The following is a 22,544-nucleotide window of genomic DNA, read 5'->3' as shown; positions in this document are numbered from 1 at the left end:
ATGGGCCTTGGTCCAGATTATTGATGTTTCCAGATAGAGAGGTATGATACAAATTGAGACCACAATATGTCAGTCCAAAGCTTTTCCAACCTGTAATGTGACCTATGACATGAACAATTCACTTGTAAAACCAATAAATCTTTCGGGCACCAAATATGGAGTATACAAACCTTACAATAAGCTGGACACATATGTGTGCACACCCTTCAAATAATATTTTATTGCAGCAACTTGTGATTTACTGACAGCATTCGGCTGCTTGGGTACACACCTGCCATCAAGTAAAGGCACCCTGAGTAACACCAAATAACAGTCTGCTGTCCAAGTAGGATATTCATGACATTTGCTCAGTTGCCTGCAACAGCAACAGCCATGGCTTGCAGTCAGCTTACAAAGCAGCAACGGGATCTCATATTTGAAAGGTATCAGTCAAGAGTAGAATACAACAACATTACCACAGCATTGCATACACCATGGAATACAGTGGAGAAAGTTGTCAAAAGGTGTATTGATTATGGGACAACAGTGCTGATGAAAAAACCTGATGTCCCTCCAAAACTGATGACAAAACATAGGTTCATAAGTTTATAGGTATGTACTAGGCCAATGGCCCTGGAGCTTTTACAAGCCTAGCTCATAGAAGTGCTCTGGCATCATGCTGCCATTAGTTCCAGGTGCCTCTATCAAGTAGAGCCACTGGAGTGATCCCTGGGGTGAACTTGCTATTTCCCATCCACTCATCAAAATTTCTTTTGAAAAAGGCTAATGAGGTGCTCTGCTTGACATGTATGGAAAATCTATTCCAGAGCATGGGCAGTCTCTGGGTTATGAATTTGTCCTTCCAGCATGTTCTGTTGATTGTGGTAATGAGGTTGAGGTCCCTGGAGTGTGTGGTGTGTAGGGATTGGGATTTCTTTAGGTGAAACATTTCTAACAGGGCTGGGTCAGTCATGGCTTTGTAAGTCAAGCAGAGATTGGCTCTTAATAGACAATATGAGACAGAGAAAAGATGGAGTTTTTTGAGTCTGTCCATTTAGGGCATGTGTTTAAGGCCTAGGATCCTGTTTGTGAGGTACTTTTGTGGCCTTTCTAGCTGTTGCAGGTGTTTAGTGAGGTACATGCCAAATGGGGCATTATACTCAATGACTGGTCTAATGAGAAGGAAGAGGAGAGAGATGATGAACTCTTTCTTCCTGGATGCAAAACCCTTGGTAGTGGGATGTGCCACATAGAAGGACTTTCAAACCACAGTGGCAATGTGGTGGTCAAAGGAGAGGTTGCTGTCAACCTGTGTCCTCAGATCTCTTATAATGCCTTCAGTGTACAGTGGGCTACCATCAATGTGGTAATTAGTGGGAACTGAGTTTTACCTAAAAGGAATGATGATGCATTTTTTGGCATTAAGCTTAAGGTATGGTTTCAGCACCAGTCGTTGGTCTCAGTGACACCTTTCTGTAAGATGTCTACATCATTTGGGGAGTTAATAATGGCTCCCAGCTTGCAATTGTCGGCAAACTGTGTTGGCCTGGACTTCTGAGAAGTAGATGCCAAACAGGAGAAAACACAGAATCGATCCCTGTGGGACTCCACTTGTGACTGGTCGGCAGTCTGACTTGGAGTGTGCTACTTTCACACTGTGGGTTCTATCTGTGAGCCAATTTGCAACCCACCTAGTGATATAGAGGTTCATACCTAGTTTGCTGAGTCTATCAATATTCCTGAGTGGGGAATGGTATCAAAGGCCTTGGCCAGATTGAGGTAGGCTTTATGAACTGCCTTGCCCTCATCCACAGCTCTGATGACTGACTCAGAGAAGTCAATCAGGTTGAGCAGGCATGATCTACCTTTCACAAAACCAATTTGCGTGGGATCCAGAGTTTGGGGATTCCCAATATCCTTGTTAATTAGGTCCATGAAGATGTGCTCCATAGGCTTACATATCAGACTCATCAGGCTAATGGGGTGATAATTCCCAGGGTCTGTAGTTGCTCCCGCTTTATGGAGAGGGTTAACTGTAGCATTCTCCCATTCTGTAGGGACAAAGCCTGAGGTGAGGCTGTAACTGAACAGAGCACACAGTTGTGGTGCCAGTTCACTTTGTAGTTCATGTAGAACACAGCCACAGATATTGTCAGGTCCCATGGAAGCTGTATTCTTGGTCTTGGACAATGCAGCTTTAACCTGTGCTGCAGTAATGTTGAGTGCTTGGCATTCTTCTGGTATTGTGATTGGTCCTTTAAGGGGAAAGAGAGGGGTAAAGTTGGCACTGAATCTGTCTGTCAGTATGCTGGCAATATCTGTTGGCTCATATAGGAGATACCATTGCTCATAAGTTCATAGGTTCATAGGTTTGTACTAGGCTATCAGCCCTAAGGCCTATACAAGCCTAGCCATAACAATTCCCTGGCCATTTCTTCCCACAGTATTTACTTCCCTGGACCCCTGTCTAGCAGGGCGATTGACGTGATCCCCAGGGTGAATTTACTATCTCCTATGCAGTCGTCAAGGTTCCTTTTGAAGAGGGTCAAAGAGGCGCTCTGCTTGACATGTATGGGCAGTCTGTTTCAGAGTCTGGGGAGTCTCTGCGTCAGGAATCTATCCCTCCATCATGTTTTGTTCATTGTGATGACAAGATTTAGATCCCTGGAGCGTGTGTCTCTGAGGGATTGGGATTTCTTTAAGTGTAGCATGTACAACAGCTCTGGGTTTGTCATGGCCTTGCATGTTAAGCAGAGATCGCCTCTGAGTAGATGAAATGCGACAGAGTATAGGTGGAGTTTTTTAGACAGTCAGCATAAGGCATCTGCTTTAGGCCTGTGATTCTTTTAGTGAGGTATTTCTGTGGCCTTTCCAGTTGTTGCAGATGTCTTGAGAGGCACATACCAAATGGGCGATTGTATTATATAATGGGTCTAATGAGGGTTGAGTAAGTGGGGCAATGACCTCCTTTTTTCTGGATGAAAAGCCCTTAGTGATGAGGTGTGCCACATAGAAGGATTTCCTGACTGTTGTGGTGATGTGGTTATCAAACGTGAGACCACTGTCCACCTGTGTCCCTAAGTCTCTTATCACAGTTGTGGTGTTTAGTGTGCTGCCACCTATGTGGTAATTCACAAGTACATTTTTTTTTCCCAAAGGGGATACCTATACATCTCATGACATTGAGCTTGAGCCCATGGCTCTGGCACCAAGCATCTGTTTCTGTAAGGCCCTTTAGTAGAATATCCACATCATTTGGGGATTCAATAATGGCTCCCAGTTTGCAGTCATCTGTGAACTTTGTTAGGCAGAGTCCCTTAGTGCTGGCCTGTACTTCAGAGAAGTAGATGCCAAACAGGAGCATTTCCAGGACTGAACCCTGAGGTACTCCACTTGTCACTTGTATGGAGCTGGATTTGGAGTCGGCTACTTTTTCAGTCTGGGTTCTGTCAGTAAGCCAGTTGGCAACCCATCAAGTGATGTAGGGATTAATGCCCAGCTTAGTAAGTTTAGTTATGGTTCCAGAGTAGGGGATGGTGTCAAAGGCCTTGGCGAGGTCCAGATAGGCTGTGTGGACCACCTTATCCTTGTCCACGGCTCTGGAGACTGATTTGAAGAAGTCAGTCAGGTTCAGGAGACAAGATTGGCCCTTCACGAACCCAAACTGCGTGGGGTCCAGTGTTTGAATGTTGCCAATGTATTTGTTTATAAGTTCCATGGCCTTGCAGATCAGGCTCGTCAGGCTAATGGGGCAGTAGTTCCCGGGATCCAAGGTGGATCCCCCCTTGTGGTGTGAGATAACTGTAGCTGTGTGACACTCAGTGGGCACAGAGCCTGAGGTGAAGCTATGATTAAACATGACACTTAGGTGAGGTGCCAGTTCATTTTGTAGTTCATGTAGTACACAGCCTGGAATGTCGTCTGGTCCCATGGATGATGTATTCTTAGATTTGGAGAGTACGTTTTTTACCTGTATGGCCGTTACTACCTGAATTTGTCAATCTTTCAGTATTGAGATGGTCCCTTTAGGGGGTAAGAGGGGTGTGAAGTTTGCACTGAACCGATCTGCCAGAATATTGGCAATATGCTTGGGATCAGTATATTTAATGCCATTCTGGTGTAGCTCAGAGCAGTAACTCAGAGAAAATGTGGGTATTGCAGTGGAGATTCTTGATATAACTGTAGAAGGCTTTGTGGTTGTTTTTAGTGTCTGCCATCAATTCTGTCCTCATAGCTACCTTTAGAGGTTTTGATGAGGGATTTCAACTTTTTGCTGAGGCTAATAAGGGAGTTTTTTCAGTCTTGGGACTTCGCCTTTGGGTTTGGCTAGTTCCATGCATTTTTGTACATTTGTACAGTGCACTGGTGTATGATTCAGAGGTCATGCACCTATTTCCCATTTGCGTGGGTGCCAAGAAGTTAGCCACCTCTGTTTTTAAGAGCCCAAAGTCAGCTTTGGAGAAGTTTTTCATAGTGATTATCTTTGCTGGTGGTGTGGATGAGATGTGGATTTCCATGGTAATTAGTTTGTGGTCGGATCTAACCAGAGAGGAATTGACTATTGGTGTCGAACAATGGTTGCCCATGTTAGTAATAACCAGATCAAGGATGTTGCTTCCTCTAGTGGGGGTAAGAATGAGCTGGTCCAGTGCATTGGAATTAATGAATTCCAGGAAGCGCTGGGCAGGTGTATTGGTGCATGAGTAGTTTTTCCAGTTGATGGAGGGGTAGTTGAAGTCACCCAATATGAGCATGTTGGGTTGGACCCTAATATTTTCCAGGGTGCTTAGGAATGTGGAATGAGAGTCTTTGGACATGGTTGGGGACCTATACTAGGCTATGACCTAAATAGCCACCATACCCACTGTTAGTTGTACCTGAAGAATCTCCGATATGTTATGCTGGGCTACTAGTCTGGAGCTGCGCATATATTTTATGAATATGGAGACACCACTACCTTTGGAGCTTCAGTCCTTGTTCTGGGGCCAAAATGTGTGGAATGAGTTATAGCCTGGTAGCATAAAGGTGCTTAATGCTGCTTTAAACCAGGTTTCCATTACAGCACAAATGTCAATGTTCTCCATTTTGAGGAGTGCTTCAAATTACTGCATCTTGAGATTTAGACTTCTAGCGTCGAGCAGCATGACCCTCAGATTGCATTTATTTATAGCTGTTACAGTAGTAATTTGATTTTTAGAACACTGTCTAAAAAAGGCACTATAGGGGTGGCAACTGCCTTAACCAGTATCCAGAAACTCATGGGTGACAAATGCAAGCCATCTCTGGCAAAGCATTGAGGTCTGTCAGTCATGTCTTCCCAAGCAGACAGATACTGGATTCCCTTAGAATGACACCAGAATCTTAGCCAATTTGTTGAAGTCAATCACTTTCTGCTTGTACTGCGGTATCATTCTGGGCAATGGTAGGATGCTGCTCAGGGCTAGGGTCATACCTGTCTAGGCCAGATAATCTGAGAGCTCCTCCATGTCTCTTTTCATGTAGTCCACGGAGGTGCATCTCAGATCATTTACACCCATATGGACAGTGACAGAGTCATACTTGTACTTGTTGTGGAGTGACCTGAGTGCGTGTCTTATGTGTCAGATTCTGGCACCTGATAGACAGCTGACTGTTACCTTCTCCTTATTCAACCTAGTGAGTGGGACATCAGTGTGCCTCACTATCGAGTCACCTATGATTAGTGTATTGGGCAAGCTGTTTTGCCTTAGGGACTTAGCTCACCTACACAGTGTGCCCCTCAACCTATGTGTCTTGTGGTTTGTGCTGTGTTGTGATGGTTGAGTGTGTTTCTGCCTTGAAGGTCTCTGCTGTTTGGGTAGATTTCTATTGAGACCCTCCGCGAAGGTGGGTGCGTGGTTTGTGTTTTTATGTGAGAGCTGAGATGGTGGGTGTTCTGGTGGGCTATGTGTTGCATGTGTTGTGGTGCAGGTGTTGACCTTCTCCTCTTGACCAGGTATTCCGGTCTTGGGTTGAGAGTGCATGTCTTCCAGTTTGGATATATAAGTGCATCTCTCACAAGTCTGAGTGTTGGGAGGTAAGAGGAGAGGGTTGCCTTTGTACATGAGGCAGTTGCTACACTGCCTCAGAATGTCCAAGTTCACCAGATTAATAGGAGAAAGCACAGGGAGCTGACCTTTAGAGATGCCAGGAGGGTGGTCATTATTAATAAGTACTGGAGCTGTTTCCTTATAGGACGTTTAGTGCTGTTAGTACGTATGTGTGCTACTGTAATTGCTACAAGAAGCCAGATGAGGTGCTAGGTGAATAAGCTAGTTAAATGCAAGAGAGAAGAGAACTAGCAAGATCTAAGGGAAAAATTGAAGAGCAGACTTTCTGGCAACGGTAGTAGTTTACCCTAGCTTAGTGGCACTGCATGGCATGCAAACCCATGCAAATACGGGCTTTTAAAGCAGAAAGTTTTAAGGGACCTAGAAACCACTCATCTTATTGTAGATAGGCTACCTAGTGCTTACCACTACCACTGATAAGCTGAGAGGCTTCCCTCTAACACAGAACAGTCTGGGGAACTCAGAAACTATAATACAGTCCTGAATACAGCAAATCTGTATCTGGACTACTCTAGTAACAGAAAAGGCGAGAAAACAAGCTAGAATTTTTTTTTTTCGATATAAACGAGCAAACTGATTTAAACAAATTAACCAATTAACCAATAAAAAAGCTCAGAACTGAGCCCTGTTCCAGCAGTCTTCAATTAGACATGGTCTAGCTGCACACTTCTGCCACTAGGGTGCAGGGGGAACCTTCTCCAAAAAAAGATGGCCTGGATTAGTCCTCAAGTTATACAAACAAAGCTAGATTCAGCATGTCTGAATCTAGGCAATGCTACAGCAAACAAGGCACACTAATTCCAGAAAGAAACAGTTCAAATAAGCAAGCGCAATAAGCCTTTAACCAGAAATTCCTAGCTCAGAAGGGCAGAATCTACCCTCTCCTGCCACAAGAATGCAGACCACAAACCTTCTTAATGTAAAATAACTGGCCTGAATCCCAAGTGCTTAAACCAGAACTAAGACACTTTTAGAATAACAGACACTAAGCCTTCAATCAGCAACTCCCAACATAGAAGGATGTAAGCTACCTGTCCTGCCACAAGAGTGCAGACCACAAACCTTCTTAATGTAAAACAACTGGCCTGAAGCCCAATGGTTTAAACCAAAAGGCTTAGAATAACAGTGACAATTTAATCAGGCTACATGTCAAAATGTGGTCAGGGAGGCTGCCAGGAGACATGCAGCAACACTGAGGTAGCTGCAGGAATCTCTTGCAAGTACTGATGGTGTGCAGTACATGTGAGAACACTCTCCCGTATTCTGCTTACATCTGCCCTATGGGGTATGGTCAGAAGATGGAAGCATTTCCCCACACCAAAAAACATGCAGGGGTAGATACAATTTGCAATACAGCACATCACGTCTCCCAAAGATATATGTGAAAATGTGTTATGGTGTAAGGAGACTATGGTTCAACCTCACAGCCACAATACCAAAAGGTATGTGTGGTGCACAAGCAATAACCCTCTTAACCTGAACACCAACATCCCCATGGTGACTCACACTGGTGGCACTGGCCTGCTGTGGGGATGCTGTTCCAAAGCCAGAACTAGGCCTGTAGTCATGGTGGTGGGAATTCTGAACAGCTCCAAATAACACCCATGTCTGGCCTAAATCCATCAGACTTCTACAAGAATGCTGAGGATGGGGAGGGGTTTTAGCCGTCAACATGACAAAGATCAAAATCATACACCCAAAGCTACTTAAGAAAGGCTCCAGCTGAACACACTCATAGTTATTGATTGGTCCAGCCACAGCCTAGACCTACACCAGATGGACAGACACCAGTGTGACCTGATGAGGGCTATGCACATGAGCTGCCCTTGCAATCTGACAGAGCTGAGTGACCTTCGCATGGAAGAGTGGCCAAATAATGCCAAGTCAAGATGTACCATGCTGATAGACACCTTCACAAGAAGAGTGAATGCTGTAAGTCACTTACAAGGTGCTTCAACAAAGTATCATTTTAAGGGTGTGCACTCTTACGCAACCACCATATTGTACATATTGCAGTCATTATATTTTACACAAAACATATTTGCTTGTTTATCGATTGGATTGCGCAGGTCATATGTCACATGAAAGGAGGGTAACATATTGAAATGCATTATTGCGGTGTCATGTCATATATTACAAGAACATGGCATGTTAACAGCATTGTGTACACTTATCATATTCAGTGTAAACTTAGAAGGTTGGTGGTGTAACAGAAATTGTGTGACCATACATTTACTGCTGGTTTGGAGGTCTGAAACTCAAATGTATGTCATTAATTAGTGATGTCACTACTCAGATCATCTCAGTTATGTATCATAGAAACACAAGGGTTATGAGAAACAGAGCAAACATATGAGCCAGACATCTACACATACTACAAGGATCTGTACAGTTGTGAGGTATGTTCTGTAGCACTTGCCACTGTGCTATACAGGTGAACAGCAATGATATGTACATGGGTGCAGTCTGTGCTGGGGAAGGGTCATCACCTACGAACACTAATCATGTATCCCAGAGCTCTATATTGTTAGTTACATGTAGTAAAACTGGCTGCAATGCATAATGTTGAGGGCTGTGTGTCATGCATGTCGCTATTTGGGTAATGTGTGGTCTGTGTAGCAGATTTGTGCCATCTCACCTGTAAGTGTGTGTGTGTGTGTGTGTGTGTGTGTGTGTGTGTGTGTGTGTGTGTGTGTGTATACCAGCCAACCTCAAAGTGCAGGTATTAATGTACATATGTTGTCTTCCCCTCACAGGTGGCAATGGGGTTTGGGGTCCCTCCCGCTTGGAAATTGATGTCATTAAATCTGCAGACTCTGACAATGATGATTGGAATAGTGAAGTACAGGTGGGGTTGTCAGGGTCTGAATCTGTGCCATTGGTTGGCATCCCACTCTTGTCAGCACCATCCCAGCACACAGTGACAATGCCCATGAATACCCCATCACCAGTGGCCACGGATGATGGATAGTTGGCAGGGGGTGGCATTGAACAGGCTAGTATGGTGACTATGGCAGGTGTGAGTGTAGACACTGGCCATAGACAGAGTGCAGGCGAGGTCCCACACAGGTGGATGGACAGGGGTGCTTGCAGGAGAACTGCTGCTCATCAATCCACTGTTGCAAGTGTCACAGCAGGAGTCACCAGATGCACGTTTTGGGCTATCATGGATGAACAGACATGTAGAAAACACCACACCAGACAAATACTCAGGGTGGTGGATACAACTCTTCCTGATTTACCTGGTGACATACATGACCTTGTTGAGGCCACATGTCAAAATACTGAGGTCATGAATAGATGGTGGGGTGAGACCTTGGCAATCCTCAACCGTGGCATGTCTATGTTACAGCGTGTGGTGGGAGATAGGCATCAGCCAAGTGGATGTAGGTCAGCATCAACAACAGCTGAGAGTCTATGGGGCCATGCACCTTCACACTCCACTAGTGGCAGTGACACCAGTACTACCAAAGGGGGGGGGTGTTGCTGTCCACATCACACCAGAGCAGGCCATGAGCATGTGATCCTGTCTGGTCCCATCAGGGACATGGATCCAGCAGACAGCAGTCACCATCAGGAAGCAGTACTGTATCTGGCCTCTGGCCTGGTGGTGCCAGTGATACCCCTGGCAGGCCCATTTCCTGTGTTTGTGACTGGAGATGGTTAACTGGACACCCTTCCATGTACAGTCCACAGCTGTCCAACATACCCCTGTGTAGGGCAGCCACATGGCATGACTGTGTGCAGACATATGCACACACACAAACCTGTATCACAGGCAGGTCACCTCCAGACAGACACAGCACCTCTGCACAGCCCATCTATTGGATACCCCTCCAAACACACACAAATGATGTCAACCATATGGCCCAGCCTAGGCCTCTGGCAAACCCACACTATACCCTGTGCATATGATGATACCTGTGCCACATCCCTGTCATCTATACCATTGAAGCAGGCACATGCTAATATGGGTCTGATGCACAGAGTGAATATAGTACAGTGTAGCTATTTAGTACTATGTAAGGTGCTGTCTGATTGCATTTGTTATGGGTACACATACAGGTGTATGTACCTTATTAGGCAGGATGCATTATTGCTGTTCATATCACTGACTGAATGTAGTCTAACATTCTGTATTCTGTTTGTGTTCCAGGTGTCTGTGTGACTGCAGGCTGTCACCCTGCAGACATTCCCAAGAGGGAGTATGGCTGAGTGGGAATACACTGACCGTGTCATAGGCAAGGTACAGCTTTATACATACATGTACCGGGTGTGTATGCATGCAACAGTGTGTGAGGGACACTGTGACCTTGCATACATACCCCTTGTCACAGACAGGTAGCCTTCAGACATGTCAGCTCAGTGTTGTGTAGTACCATAGGTTCATACATACAAAACATGTTACTGCAGTACTGTCAGCAGGTTCCTCACAAACATAACCATTACATTAACTGCAACAGATTCACCTGTCAACACCTGTTGGCTCTGCCATTTCTTTCCCATTCACTCAACCCTGATGCAGTTGATGAGGGCATTCATGATACCATGTAAGACAGGTTTGTAGTATGTATTCCTCAGTTCACCGTGAAGAACAGGGAGTCCAAATGGTATATCCTTTGCATACACACAGTAAGGACTGACACAGGGGATGTGTACACAGTGACATAAACAAAGTTAGCAAATGACAGATTAGTAAACCTACATTTCCACCTTGATGTACTGTACTACTACATACACATGACATGCCCTACATAGATTATATGCATTGGACATACACTACCTCTTAAAACATGTAATGCTCTGAATGCCTTCATGGATGGTGAGATAACCCACCAGAAATAGGATGTGAAGTCATGTATTGTTCCCACAAGCCTGGAGAAGTGATAGTGTAGCAGACGTTGTATCAGCATGATGTTTCAGTCAGGTATGATGCCTGATGCTGGCATGTGTGTCACTACACTCAATGTGGTTGATTTCGCAACAATATCACATACATGGGCATTATTAAGGGACACAGACCATATATAGGTTGCAAACATCTGGATATTCCATAGACATCTGTACAGAGGACTAGTATGGTGTGCACAATGCTTTAACATGCTGCATGTGAAGCAGATGCCGTTACCACTCTATACAAAGTAATGCCATCAGGAGGTGGTAAACAGGTATGGATGGTACGCAAATCAAAATGGTATCAGCTAAACAGGATATGATCTTCACCCAAAGACACACACACACACACACACACACACACACACACACACACACACACACACACACACACACACACACACACACAGTATTGAGATTAGAACCCTTACCTATCTAGTTATTTCAACTATAGTGTTACACAGTTATTAGATCCACCACGGAGCTTACATGATTTCACCTAGGCCTAGTAAAGTAAGATGATAGGAAGTTTACAGGGTGGTATACATATATATATATATATATATATATATATATATATATATATATATTTTTTTTTTTTTTGTATATATACACACACACACACACACACACACACACACACACACACATGCCAGTATGAAGATTAGAACCCCTGCCAATCTAGTTATTTGTACTACAGTGTTACACAGTTATTGCATGTGCTACATCGCTTACTGGGCTGACAGCTGGCCAAAGCTGGTGATAACTGCATAGCAGAGGTAACCTGTTACAGGTGCCAGAAAGTCTGACTTCAGTTTTTTCCTTAGATCTTGCTAGTTCTTTCTCTCCTGCACTTCAAATAGCCTAATAGCTTTGCATTTCAACAGGTTTTTTTATCAGTTATTCTAGCACAACTGAAAGCCATCAGCAGTAGTCGTTTAGAATTAAAAGCCATCTAAGAAATATCTATATCTGTGATGTTACCAGTCCTTTGACATCTCAGTTTGTCAAATTTCATGATGGCAAAGCTGATGGTCTAAAAGCCAGTGTTCTTAAACAAGTAGATTGTAGTTTTTGATATGAAAGCAATATTAAACATGTTTCATTATTTAAAGAAAGCAAAACGTATGATTAAATATAAAGTTAGATCTATGATAATGCAGCTAAGATAAAAGGAGAGAAAAAGAGATATGTCACATAACACCCCATGAAATAACAAATTGGAAAAATTAACTTCAAATATTGTACATATTAGTGACACCAACAATAATGCAGCTCCATTCAAGGTTCCCTGCTGTAATTCTGAGACTTGTTACTGTGAGTCGTTATTATTAAAATATATATATATATATATATATATATATATATATATATATATGATGGAGCACAGAAAGTATCAATAAAATATGGTCACTTTTAAAGTTGTTTTTGCAGGGGCAAGCTACACTGCACCCCCTGATATACAAGGTTGCAGTACTCATACTCCTGTTACTTATATATACTAACTACATTGCCATACATTTTAGACTTAGCATAGTATAGTAAGTCTGCATTTTTTCACATTCCGTCTTTCTATTCTCATAGACATTCAATATTTTTATTCACTTTTCAGAATTGCAAACTGTTTCTGTTATAAGAAATACCACAAAACCACAATCTCCTCCAACTCCAAACTAAAATACAACTCTGACCACTTAGAAATTTCACTGACTGTGTAGAAAAAAGAAACCACTTAGATGAAACAGATATTTTATTCTCTCTAGCGCTTCGGTGTTGTCACCTTCCAGGAGTCCTGTTTCTGTTATAAGTTTGGTCATGTCTTCCACCTTTGTAAATTGCTATGTTACACTAGTCATATTCCATACTACTTAGCAGGCATGCATTATATGAGACAGTGTATTTATCAAAATTGTCATATTTGTTTACCTTTGTTTGCTGTATAAAGGGGGCACAACCATTATAAAAGCAAGACAACTTTAGCATGACCTTAGCAGGGAGGTTTTGGAGACTAATAGTTTGTTTAATTTGTAGAGTGGTAGACTGGCATTGTCAATTCCTATTTGATATTTTGTGGACTTTATTCTAAGTGCTTTGTCCCCCTCTGCCTACTGCCCATAAAATATACCCCCATTGGACTCCCACTGTTTGCCACTTACACTGTTTGCCTTGAAATAACCTTGTATAATGGCTTTCTACCTAGTGTTTAAGTTTGTTTGTTATAGCATTGTACTTGTGGGATTCTTTTTGCTGTGTTTTTACATTAGGAGAACAGGGATTGTATATACTGTGGCAGAAGGTGTTTGCCTGGTATGGTTGAGCTGGGAAAAACACTGAAGAGGTGAAAGTGTAGTTCTTCTGCTGGCCAAAGGGCTCAGTAATTAGTTTTATGTTGCTTCAGTGTTGGTACAAATTTGTCACATTTGTGTGGCTCTATGCACGTCTTCACTGAGCTCAGCAAAGTTCTTCATCCCTGATTTTGTTCCAGAAGTGTTTTACTTCTATCCAGTGTCATCCAAGAAAAACTAAGTACTTTTGATTGATAAATTACACTTGTTTAAAATTATTCAAGCGATTGCTGCTGTTTCCTGGCTTCATTTGTGCACTTAAATTAATATTTTGCAGAAAAAAATGCTTTCCTCTTACTGTTTGCTACTTATGCTGTTTGCCTTGAAATTACCTTGTAGAAGAGCTTTTTACCTAGTGTTTAAGTTTGTTTGTTGTAGCCTTGCACTTGTGGAATTTGTTTTGCTATGTTTTTACACAGGACTGTCATCTGTCATTATTCATCTTGTGATAGGAGGTATTTGAATGGTCTGTCTGAGCTGGGAAACACACTAAGGCGATCAAAATGTAAATGTTATATTGGGCAGAGGGCTCAGTGTTAGTTTTCTGTTGTTTCACTGCTGGTATTAATTTGTCACATTTGCACAGAGTTGTTTACTGCACAGCAGTGGTTACCAGTGTCTTGTACAGATGCAAATCTTCAGAATGCAAATTCTTTCTATACAACTGCCAGAATAACTGTACCCTTAAAAATAGTAGTGTGGAACAATTACCTTGTTCAAGGTCAAACTGCTTTTTGCATAGATCAACACTACCACTGTAACCTAGTTTTGTAGAATTAAGTCTAGTCCCAAATAAACACAGGGCACCTTTAGGAACTCCCTGTCAACCCTCATTCAACCCACATATGCACCCCACTACAGCTCTCCAAATTCCAGGTCCAGATAATATGAGCATATCACACAATACCTTAACATAAAGAAAAAGTGACAAAGCTGCCCATAAAATACATTAATCTGTGGATGTTGACATCTCGTACAAATCTTTCAATAACAATCTTAACAATTACCAACTTACTGGCAACCACTTATCTGTAGCCAACCTCTTTAACTTTTCCTAGCATTTACATACTTAAAACCAGTGAATGTTTCATGTAATGTACCTTACCTTAAAACCTCATGGCTACATTCAATTCCCTTAAAGGCAGTCTAATCATCATCAACATCACTTACATAAACTGCCATATGTACACTAAGTACCTCACAAGCAGACCTGATGCCAAACACCTCTTCTGCAGTGGTAATTGGCCAACAAAAGACAAAAAAAGCCTTCATGCTGCATTAGTTACCTTCTAAATAAATGCAACTCACAACTGTTACTCAAGCCAATGGAATGCAAGCTTAGATGATATATATTTAAGAGACAATGACAAATTAATTCTTAAACATTGAAATTTCAATGTTTAAAACAAAACACGAACAGAAACTGACCTTACCAACTTCCTAGCTAAACTTGAACCACTGTCTTGTCATAATGAAAAAGAACTTTTTTGTTCAGCAAGAGCCCTTTCTAAACCACATTTGCCAATAAAACTGGCATTAACTCTTAAAAACCTAATATCCTTCTTCACTACCTCTTTTGACTCTTTAAGCCATCTGGGCAGAAACTACTTCAATTGAAAGTAAGTTCCCATCCCAAACTCTGCTAACTGCACCGGTATACAGATGCAGACTGTCATATGACACCCAGTTATCCTGCCACATCTTCACCACATTAAAGTGTTCCAGAAACACCTTCTAAATGTTAAGATCCTCCTTAACCATTTAATTAACTCTCACTCTGTAATGGAGTTTCCTTCTGTCTCAGTAAATTTGTCACTGATCTATTAAGTGCCTTTCGTGGCCCTATGGCCCTTCATGCAAAGTTCAGCAAGCCCAAAAGCTCCACTGCTTCTTTAACCCTGACTTTAACAACACCTAGCCAGTCATCAGTCTTTCCTTTCAACTTTTTCAGCGTATGCTGTGGCAACTGAAACAAGACTTTTTCAGCATCCACCTCCCAACCCAAGACAGTGATGACCTCAGCTGGACTTCTTGCTTATCCTTAGCCAGAGGTATGCCTTGCTCCACACATATTTCTGAAAACCTGCGAGCACACACACACACACACACACACACACACACACACACACACACACACACACACACACACACACACACCATTTTCTCTCCATTGTCCTACATCGGAAAATTTTCTAGATATTAGACCACCCCCAGCATTGGGTTTGCCCTCTTCCCAAATCTGCTGCAGTGCCAAGCTAAACGCCTCAAAAGTAGAACAAGCTACTGCACATGTAATAGGCATACCTCTGTCAAAGTAAAGCTTTCCTAGCAAGTTCATCTCTAATTTATGCCAATATTATGCTCTGTATGGACAGCAAACAAAAAGCTAACTCAATATCCATCTTACTAACTAAACATCATTGAATATCTTGATGGCCAATACAACATCATCCAATGATTCATACTGCACCTTCACTGCCCTTGCCCTTCAGCCGATATAATTATTCACAAAATCCCCTTCAGGAAAAAAAAAAAGACGGTGAATCAAATGTAATTTACACTATTTCTTCTTGAGAACCAAGCTCAAATGACAGCATCATTGGTTCCCAATCTTTTACAGATTGCAGGTTATGACATATCCTGCCCAAACCCTACCACCAACACAGGCTGAAACAAAAACTTCTTGACAAAACAAGCTATCAATTTGCAGGGTATTGCCTAACCTGCATAACCTTAAAGCTAGGACCATAAGGCTTCTACATTAATACAGAAGTGAGTTGTCCAGTCTCCTGACCCCTCTCCAAAAGGCCCATGCTCATCTTGAAGGCCTTAGAGTCACTTGACCCTGCATAGATAATGCATCCAATTTGCCCCCCCCCCATACTTCATGTGCGGCTAGTGGGCCACAACCTACTTGATCACTTTACTTGTGCTAACATCTCACTGCACTATGTGTACCATCTCAGTATAAGCAGTTATGCACAAATCTGCATGCTGGCCACACATATATCCCTACATTAAAATGCCAGCATACTTTCAGACTATAATCCACCCCTTCTTTTCCTATTTTGTTATAAGATTTTTCTTCATTTTTTAAAAGAGCAAAACAAAAATGTACAAAAGGTATAAAAGTTGAAGAAAATATGACAAACAAGAACAATTACAAACATACAGCCATAGAAAATTATGACAAACCATAAACTACATACAAGATATGTACACAATATCCAGCAAATCACACAAAAAGCATTTATGAAATAGGGAGAATAACTAACAAATGAAAAATGCATTGATTAAGAAAGAAAAATCAAGATTTACTATCATAGCCCTCCAAAAAAAAAACAACACTTTCGTTGTTGACAGAGATTGCAAACTTGAACTGCATCCTTGAAAGAGTATATGATGTTACCTATATGTTCTGTTATTATATTTTCCAGGTATTCACTTTACAGATTTTCCTAGTTTATCATTATTTTGAACACAAGTTTCAGTATGCTATCCCAAACCCAATATACCTAAATATGAAAAGAGCATCTTCAGTTTAACTTGGGTAGAATATAAAAAATCCAAAATTCATAGTCTAATGTGATGGCCATTGTAAAAATAGCATTAAGCATTCTAATGAGAAAGTTCCAATAGAATTTAACTTTAGAGCATTCCCAGAACATTCAAAGATAGTTAGCACTCTCTTTGGTTGCATCCCTAACATTCACTAAACTAAAACAATCCAAGTCCAGCTAAAGAGGAAGCTAAGCTGTTGGCCATAATACTTTGGCCACTTTTTAAGTTTTCCCAAGGCACTCCATGCCCAATCCCATTTGGTCTCTGGAAGCTTTTATCTCAATATCACTTGACACTCAATGCCAACAGCTCTTGTCTCCCATAGATCTTTGTATTTGCAGATTTACCCAGTCATCCGTACTTTATACATTCTTCCATTCATCCCATGGAGAACCCTTCCACTTTTCCACGACTGATGTTTAAATGCAAACTCTCTGAGCTGCCAGCATGTAAACCATTACTATTTTGCAGGTAAAATTTGGTCTGCAAAATTTCCAAACTTTAAATGATGGGTTAATTGATGATGGGTTAAATGATGAAGTAGTTACCTGTGACTATTTTAGGATCATGCTGTCCTTCCGCATATTTAATAGGTTTCTTGCTAACTATCTTGCATACCGCCAGGTGGACCCAGATTATAAGTGACAGACCTAAAAGGCATCAGAGGAATACAGTGGTGTCAGCATTTTTATGGGATGGATGAGATGCATTTTAAGTGTTCTGGTCTGAATATCATTTCTATTTATGGGGTGGATGATTTAAGAGTTATCACTAAGCTTAAGATAGTGTTATGATTTTGTTAGGTATTTCTTAGGTATTTCTTATTTTTGAAGCAAACATTTCCAGGTGTAGGGATTGCAGTGGTGACTTCAAATCAAAGGGGGGCTGCAGGAGACAGCTGCATGGATGGGGCCAATGGGAAGGGATGTGGCCAGCTAGAAAGGGATGGGGCTATGCTAAAAAACACAAAAACTGGGACTTCAATTAAATACACTGTCCTGGGTGCCAGACTGTCATTATGAGAGTCCAATCAAGACAACATGAAGTGTAGAAGAAATAAATGTGTCAATGCATTGCTTACACTACAGCTTACTTAATATCTAGATGGAAACCAAAAAGTTGTGGGGCATGAAAAAAGAAATTACCTTTTAAATACATTACTGGAATGTCAGTCAAAATCAAGTATAAAAAAACAAGCAGCACTCAACTCAAATCAGTTCTCCTTGCACTGCAGTTCTAATTATAATTTATATTCGGCTTTATAAAAGTACCAAGTAACATGCTGAAAGTAGCAATCTCTGTGATACCCCCACTTGTAAAAATGTTTCTTCGCCAAAAAAGACCTGCTGCCTGTCAACAGCTATCTATTTTGTTTCATGGGGAAAACATGATCAAAGTCAAAAATGAACAGCAAACAAGAAACAAGCTCAAGATAAATTGCTTAAAGGATTACTGCACAGGTTATGGACCACACATAATAGATTGGCATTCTGTTTAGTTTATGGATAAAGCCTGAAAGATGACTGCAAGTCTCCAACAAATGTAATGAGCTTTTGAAAATACTGTAATCCTGTCCGTTATTACAAATACTGCCATAAGCATTTCAATACCTAAGGCTTATACGAAATCTAGTTATATAAATATTCTCTGCATGTCAACAACAAAAAGGCTTTCAATGTTGGTAATTCTTTAACAGTATGCTTATTAAAGCTTACTTGTATTTTACAGTCTCAAACAAGCATACCTGATGGTCATTAAAGCACTGCTACTTAAACACAGAGCAACAGGCTTTGCAACAACATGCATTTTCTGAATAAGAAGAAGCATAAATCAACAGTATAAAAATATGACAGAAAACCAGAACATTCTGCAAAATCAAGGACAGATGAAAAGCCACTGTAGTACTTATGTCTGCTTTGGATTGGAGGATACTCTGCACACTTACACTGCATAATTGCTTCCTACCTTGCATGGGGGAGTGGGGTGCAAGTATGTCACAATTTGAAATGTCTCTGGCTGACGGTGATGCCTCTGACACATTTGTTAATACCTCTCAACCTCAGAGCAAGAAATCTGGATAAAGCCATAAATAGAAGTGGGACAAATGCCCAAAAATAAGGTCAATTTTTAAATATTGCTCTTATAAACTTAAAAAGATAATAGAATAGTAGGTTTTGCATTAGTATGAATTTTCTGAAGGGTATGAAATCTGAAACTCAAATGTGTGTCATTATTTATAACTTCAATCTTTAATGATTTGCCACTAATTTGCCAGAAAACTACAATTTTATGAAAAATATACCAAAAATGTGATGCAAAAATATAATAGCCACACATTACAGCTGGGAACCTGTCAAAGAAGGGACACTTTTTTAATATTAGTGCTGTTAACTTGAGCAGCTGACAAAATAAAAGAATCTACATGCATTTCTGAAATTAAAAGTAATTTATTATTCTGATCATTGCAATTATTTATTAATTGTAAACCCTTCACATTTTCTTCCAAATTTGTCATTTTGCGGAGGGATTATTAGGGGGAGAGCAACATTTTGAGCTAAAATCGGGGACAGTTGAGAGGTTTGGATATATCTAATTCTATAAAGAGATTTTTTTTTGCTCGTACTTCTGAACCTCTTAATGCAGGAAATCTGGACAAGGCCAGATATATTCGGAGAACATACAAACAGTACTAATTGCTCTTGTATAAACTTAGTTGATAGAATAACAAGTCTTGTTTTAGCATGCATTTTTCGGAAGGATATGAAGTCTGAAACTCAATGTATGTCATTATTTATTGACTTTATTCCTAAATGATTTGCCAGAAAACCACAAGTGTTATGAGGAACAAACCAAAAAATAGAAGCAAAAATCTATTCATTCTGCAAAAATCTGGACAGTTAAGAGGTATTGTTCAGCCAAGGCTGAGTTTGCTGCCCTTCCCCCCTCACAAAATCATAGTCAAATGGGGCTTCCCCATGCAGCTATTCCAATGTCTCATTACTTGGCTATTTCACCCCATTTACCATAAACACTGTAATGTGCATACTGCTTTACTTCTATGATGATTTGGATTTCATTTAAAAGTTTTATTTTACATTTTACAGCAAAAACACTAATAGACATCTGCTAAATAAAGAAATGCAGTTAGACAATGAAAATAGACTTAGCATTAAAAACTCTCTCTGCCCTTGAAACTCAAAGTCTTTGAAACAGCATCAAAACCCACATTCAAAGAAAATACATCTGGCCAGTGGCAGATAAAGATTAACTTTGGGCTGTTTTCAAATCATAGGCCCCTTGCACACAAAATGTACACATGTTCTTTAATATACTTTCCTGATTGTATTAAATTATATTCCTTGTATAATACAGTACAGTTGTTAGAGAGTATTTTAAATTTATTGTTTTGAACATTTTTCCAGTAAACAATGAAACAAAATGCATGCACCAATAATGACAAAACTGCCCAGTTCAGAGCATTTATATCATAAAAGTCTACTCAAACTTCTACAATCCACCAGTATCAGTAAATATGCACAATCTCTGCAGAAGTAAAAGTCATCAAAATAATTCCACACAAAAGATATCTGTAACTAATGAAGAGGTTGCTGCTAGCACACAACTTTATATTTCATTGTTTCATCTACAAATAAAGTGCCTGTTGCTCTTGAGGAATACATTGCCTATGCTACATAAAAAAATGATAATCTAATAATATTGCAATAGGGAATGGATGGCAAACTGATAACAGGTTCATCATTACTAGGTATCTCCGCCAAAGAGGACATTCTCAGGACTGCAATATCCACCCCCTTTAAAAGTACAACACAGTACCATATCAGTCATGCATCTATATACTGTGGGAGTAGAACCCACATTCTTCTGCATCAAAAGCAAATACACTACCTGTTGTGCTATTAACAACACCAGCAGCCACAGCATAAGCAGTACTAAACTTCTCTTCTAGCTCTCAGCTCCTTGTAAAATGCACTCGACACTCAACTGTATATCTCAAGTTTGAAGCACAAGAAATCTGGAAAAAGCCAAAATTTATTGGTGGGGGGGGGGGGCAAAAGCCCAAAAACTAGGAACACATTTTCAACATTGCTTACATAATATTGGAAAGTTGCTAGAATAAAATGCTGTGTTACCACCATGCATTTCACTGCCAAGTCTTGAACCCAGGACCCTGTGCACTACCATCACAGCAACATACCACTATGCCAAATTAGCTGTTTCTTGAAAGACAGGTAGACTGAAACTTAAATGGCTATCATTTAGCGAATTCAGTTCTCACCATAGCTCTCAACTTCTTAGAACAAAACACTTAGAGAAAGCCAATAATGGGGGAATACAGCCCCCAAACATATTCAGTGAATTCAGTTCTCACAATAGCTCTCAATCTGTTAGCACAAAAACCTGGACAAAGCCAATACTGGGGGAATAGAGCCTCAAAAATAGGGACAAATTTCAAACATTGATCTTATAAACAGAAAATTGCTACAATAAAAGGTTTTGTGTTACCATGTATTTTCTGAAGAATATGAAGTCTGAAATTCAAATGCCTGTCATTATTTAGTGAATTCAAAATCCAGAAAAAAAACAGATTTTTATGAGGAACAGAACAAAAATGAGGCAAAAAGTTCACATTTTGAGGTGGGTAGGGAATTCAAGCTCTTGCTACCAAGGTATAGGGTTTGAAAAAATTTCACAAGTGGTGGTGGGTAGGGAATTCAAGCTCTTGCTACCTACTCCCAAGGTACAGGGTTTGAGTCTAGCTACCAGGTATATTTCCTGACTTCTTTCTAGCTACTGGGGCATTTTACTTACACACACACACACACACACACGCACACACACGCACACACACACATGCACACGCACACACACACACACACACACACACACACACACACACACACACACACACACACACACACACACACACACACACACACACACACACACACACACACACACACACACACACTTAGGTCCCGAAACAGACCCAGAATCATATTATAAAATGGGTCAACTTTGTAGTGTTTAGCTGTGATGTAGCACAGTAAGAGTGCATTAAACTAGATGGTGTAGCAGCTGTATAAAGCAGCAGCTAAGGATTGAAATACAATACTTGTTAAAATATACAGGAAGCAGCAGAAAGCAGGGTTCCCACAACCTAAGGCTGTTAGTAATGTTAAGTTTTAACAGCCTAGTTTTTTTAATTACATAAGTAGTAGTACATGCCTTGTTAGTTTATTTTTAGTTGAAGCAGCAGCTGTTGTTCTTTGCTAATCCTGATTGCTAAGGGGTGGGGTGGAGAGTTATGGGCTACAAGGAAGTGAAATGAAAGGTTTGAAGGTAAAAACAGTTGTGGACCTACCAGAAAAGGCAAAGATAGGGATGAAAGTTATGTGGTATTAACAGGACCTGCAGAAGGAGGAAAGGCAGTGAGAACACAGGGGTAGGAAAAAAAGGGAACAAGAAAATATAGACAGTGAGTGACTTTTTAATAATCTCTACCAGGAAAAACAGAAAACACTACAATAATTAAAGATATACCAATAGTACCAGTGAACAACTTTTAGCAATGGCAAACAGTCCAAGTATGTGCAAGAATTCACTACATATAACTGAGCAGTATTATAACAAACCTTTGATGCATAAAAATATCAAC

Source organism: Protopterus annectens, chromosome 4.part0, assembly GCF_019279795.1.
Source record: "Protopterus annectens isolate FY-2018-M chromosome 4.part0, PAN1.0, whole genome shotgun sequence".
NCBI classification, from domain to species: Eukaryota; Metazoa; Chordata; order Ceratodontiformes; family Protopteridae; genus Protopterus; species Protopterus annectens.
This window is presented reverse-complemented; position numbering follows the sequence as displayed.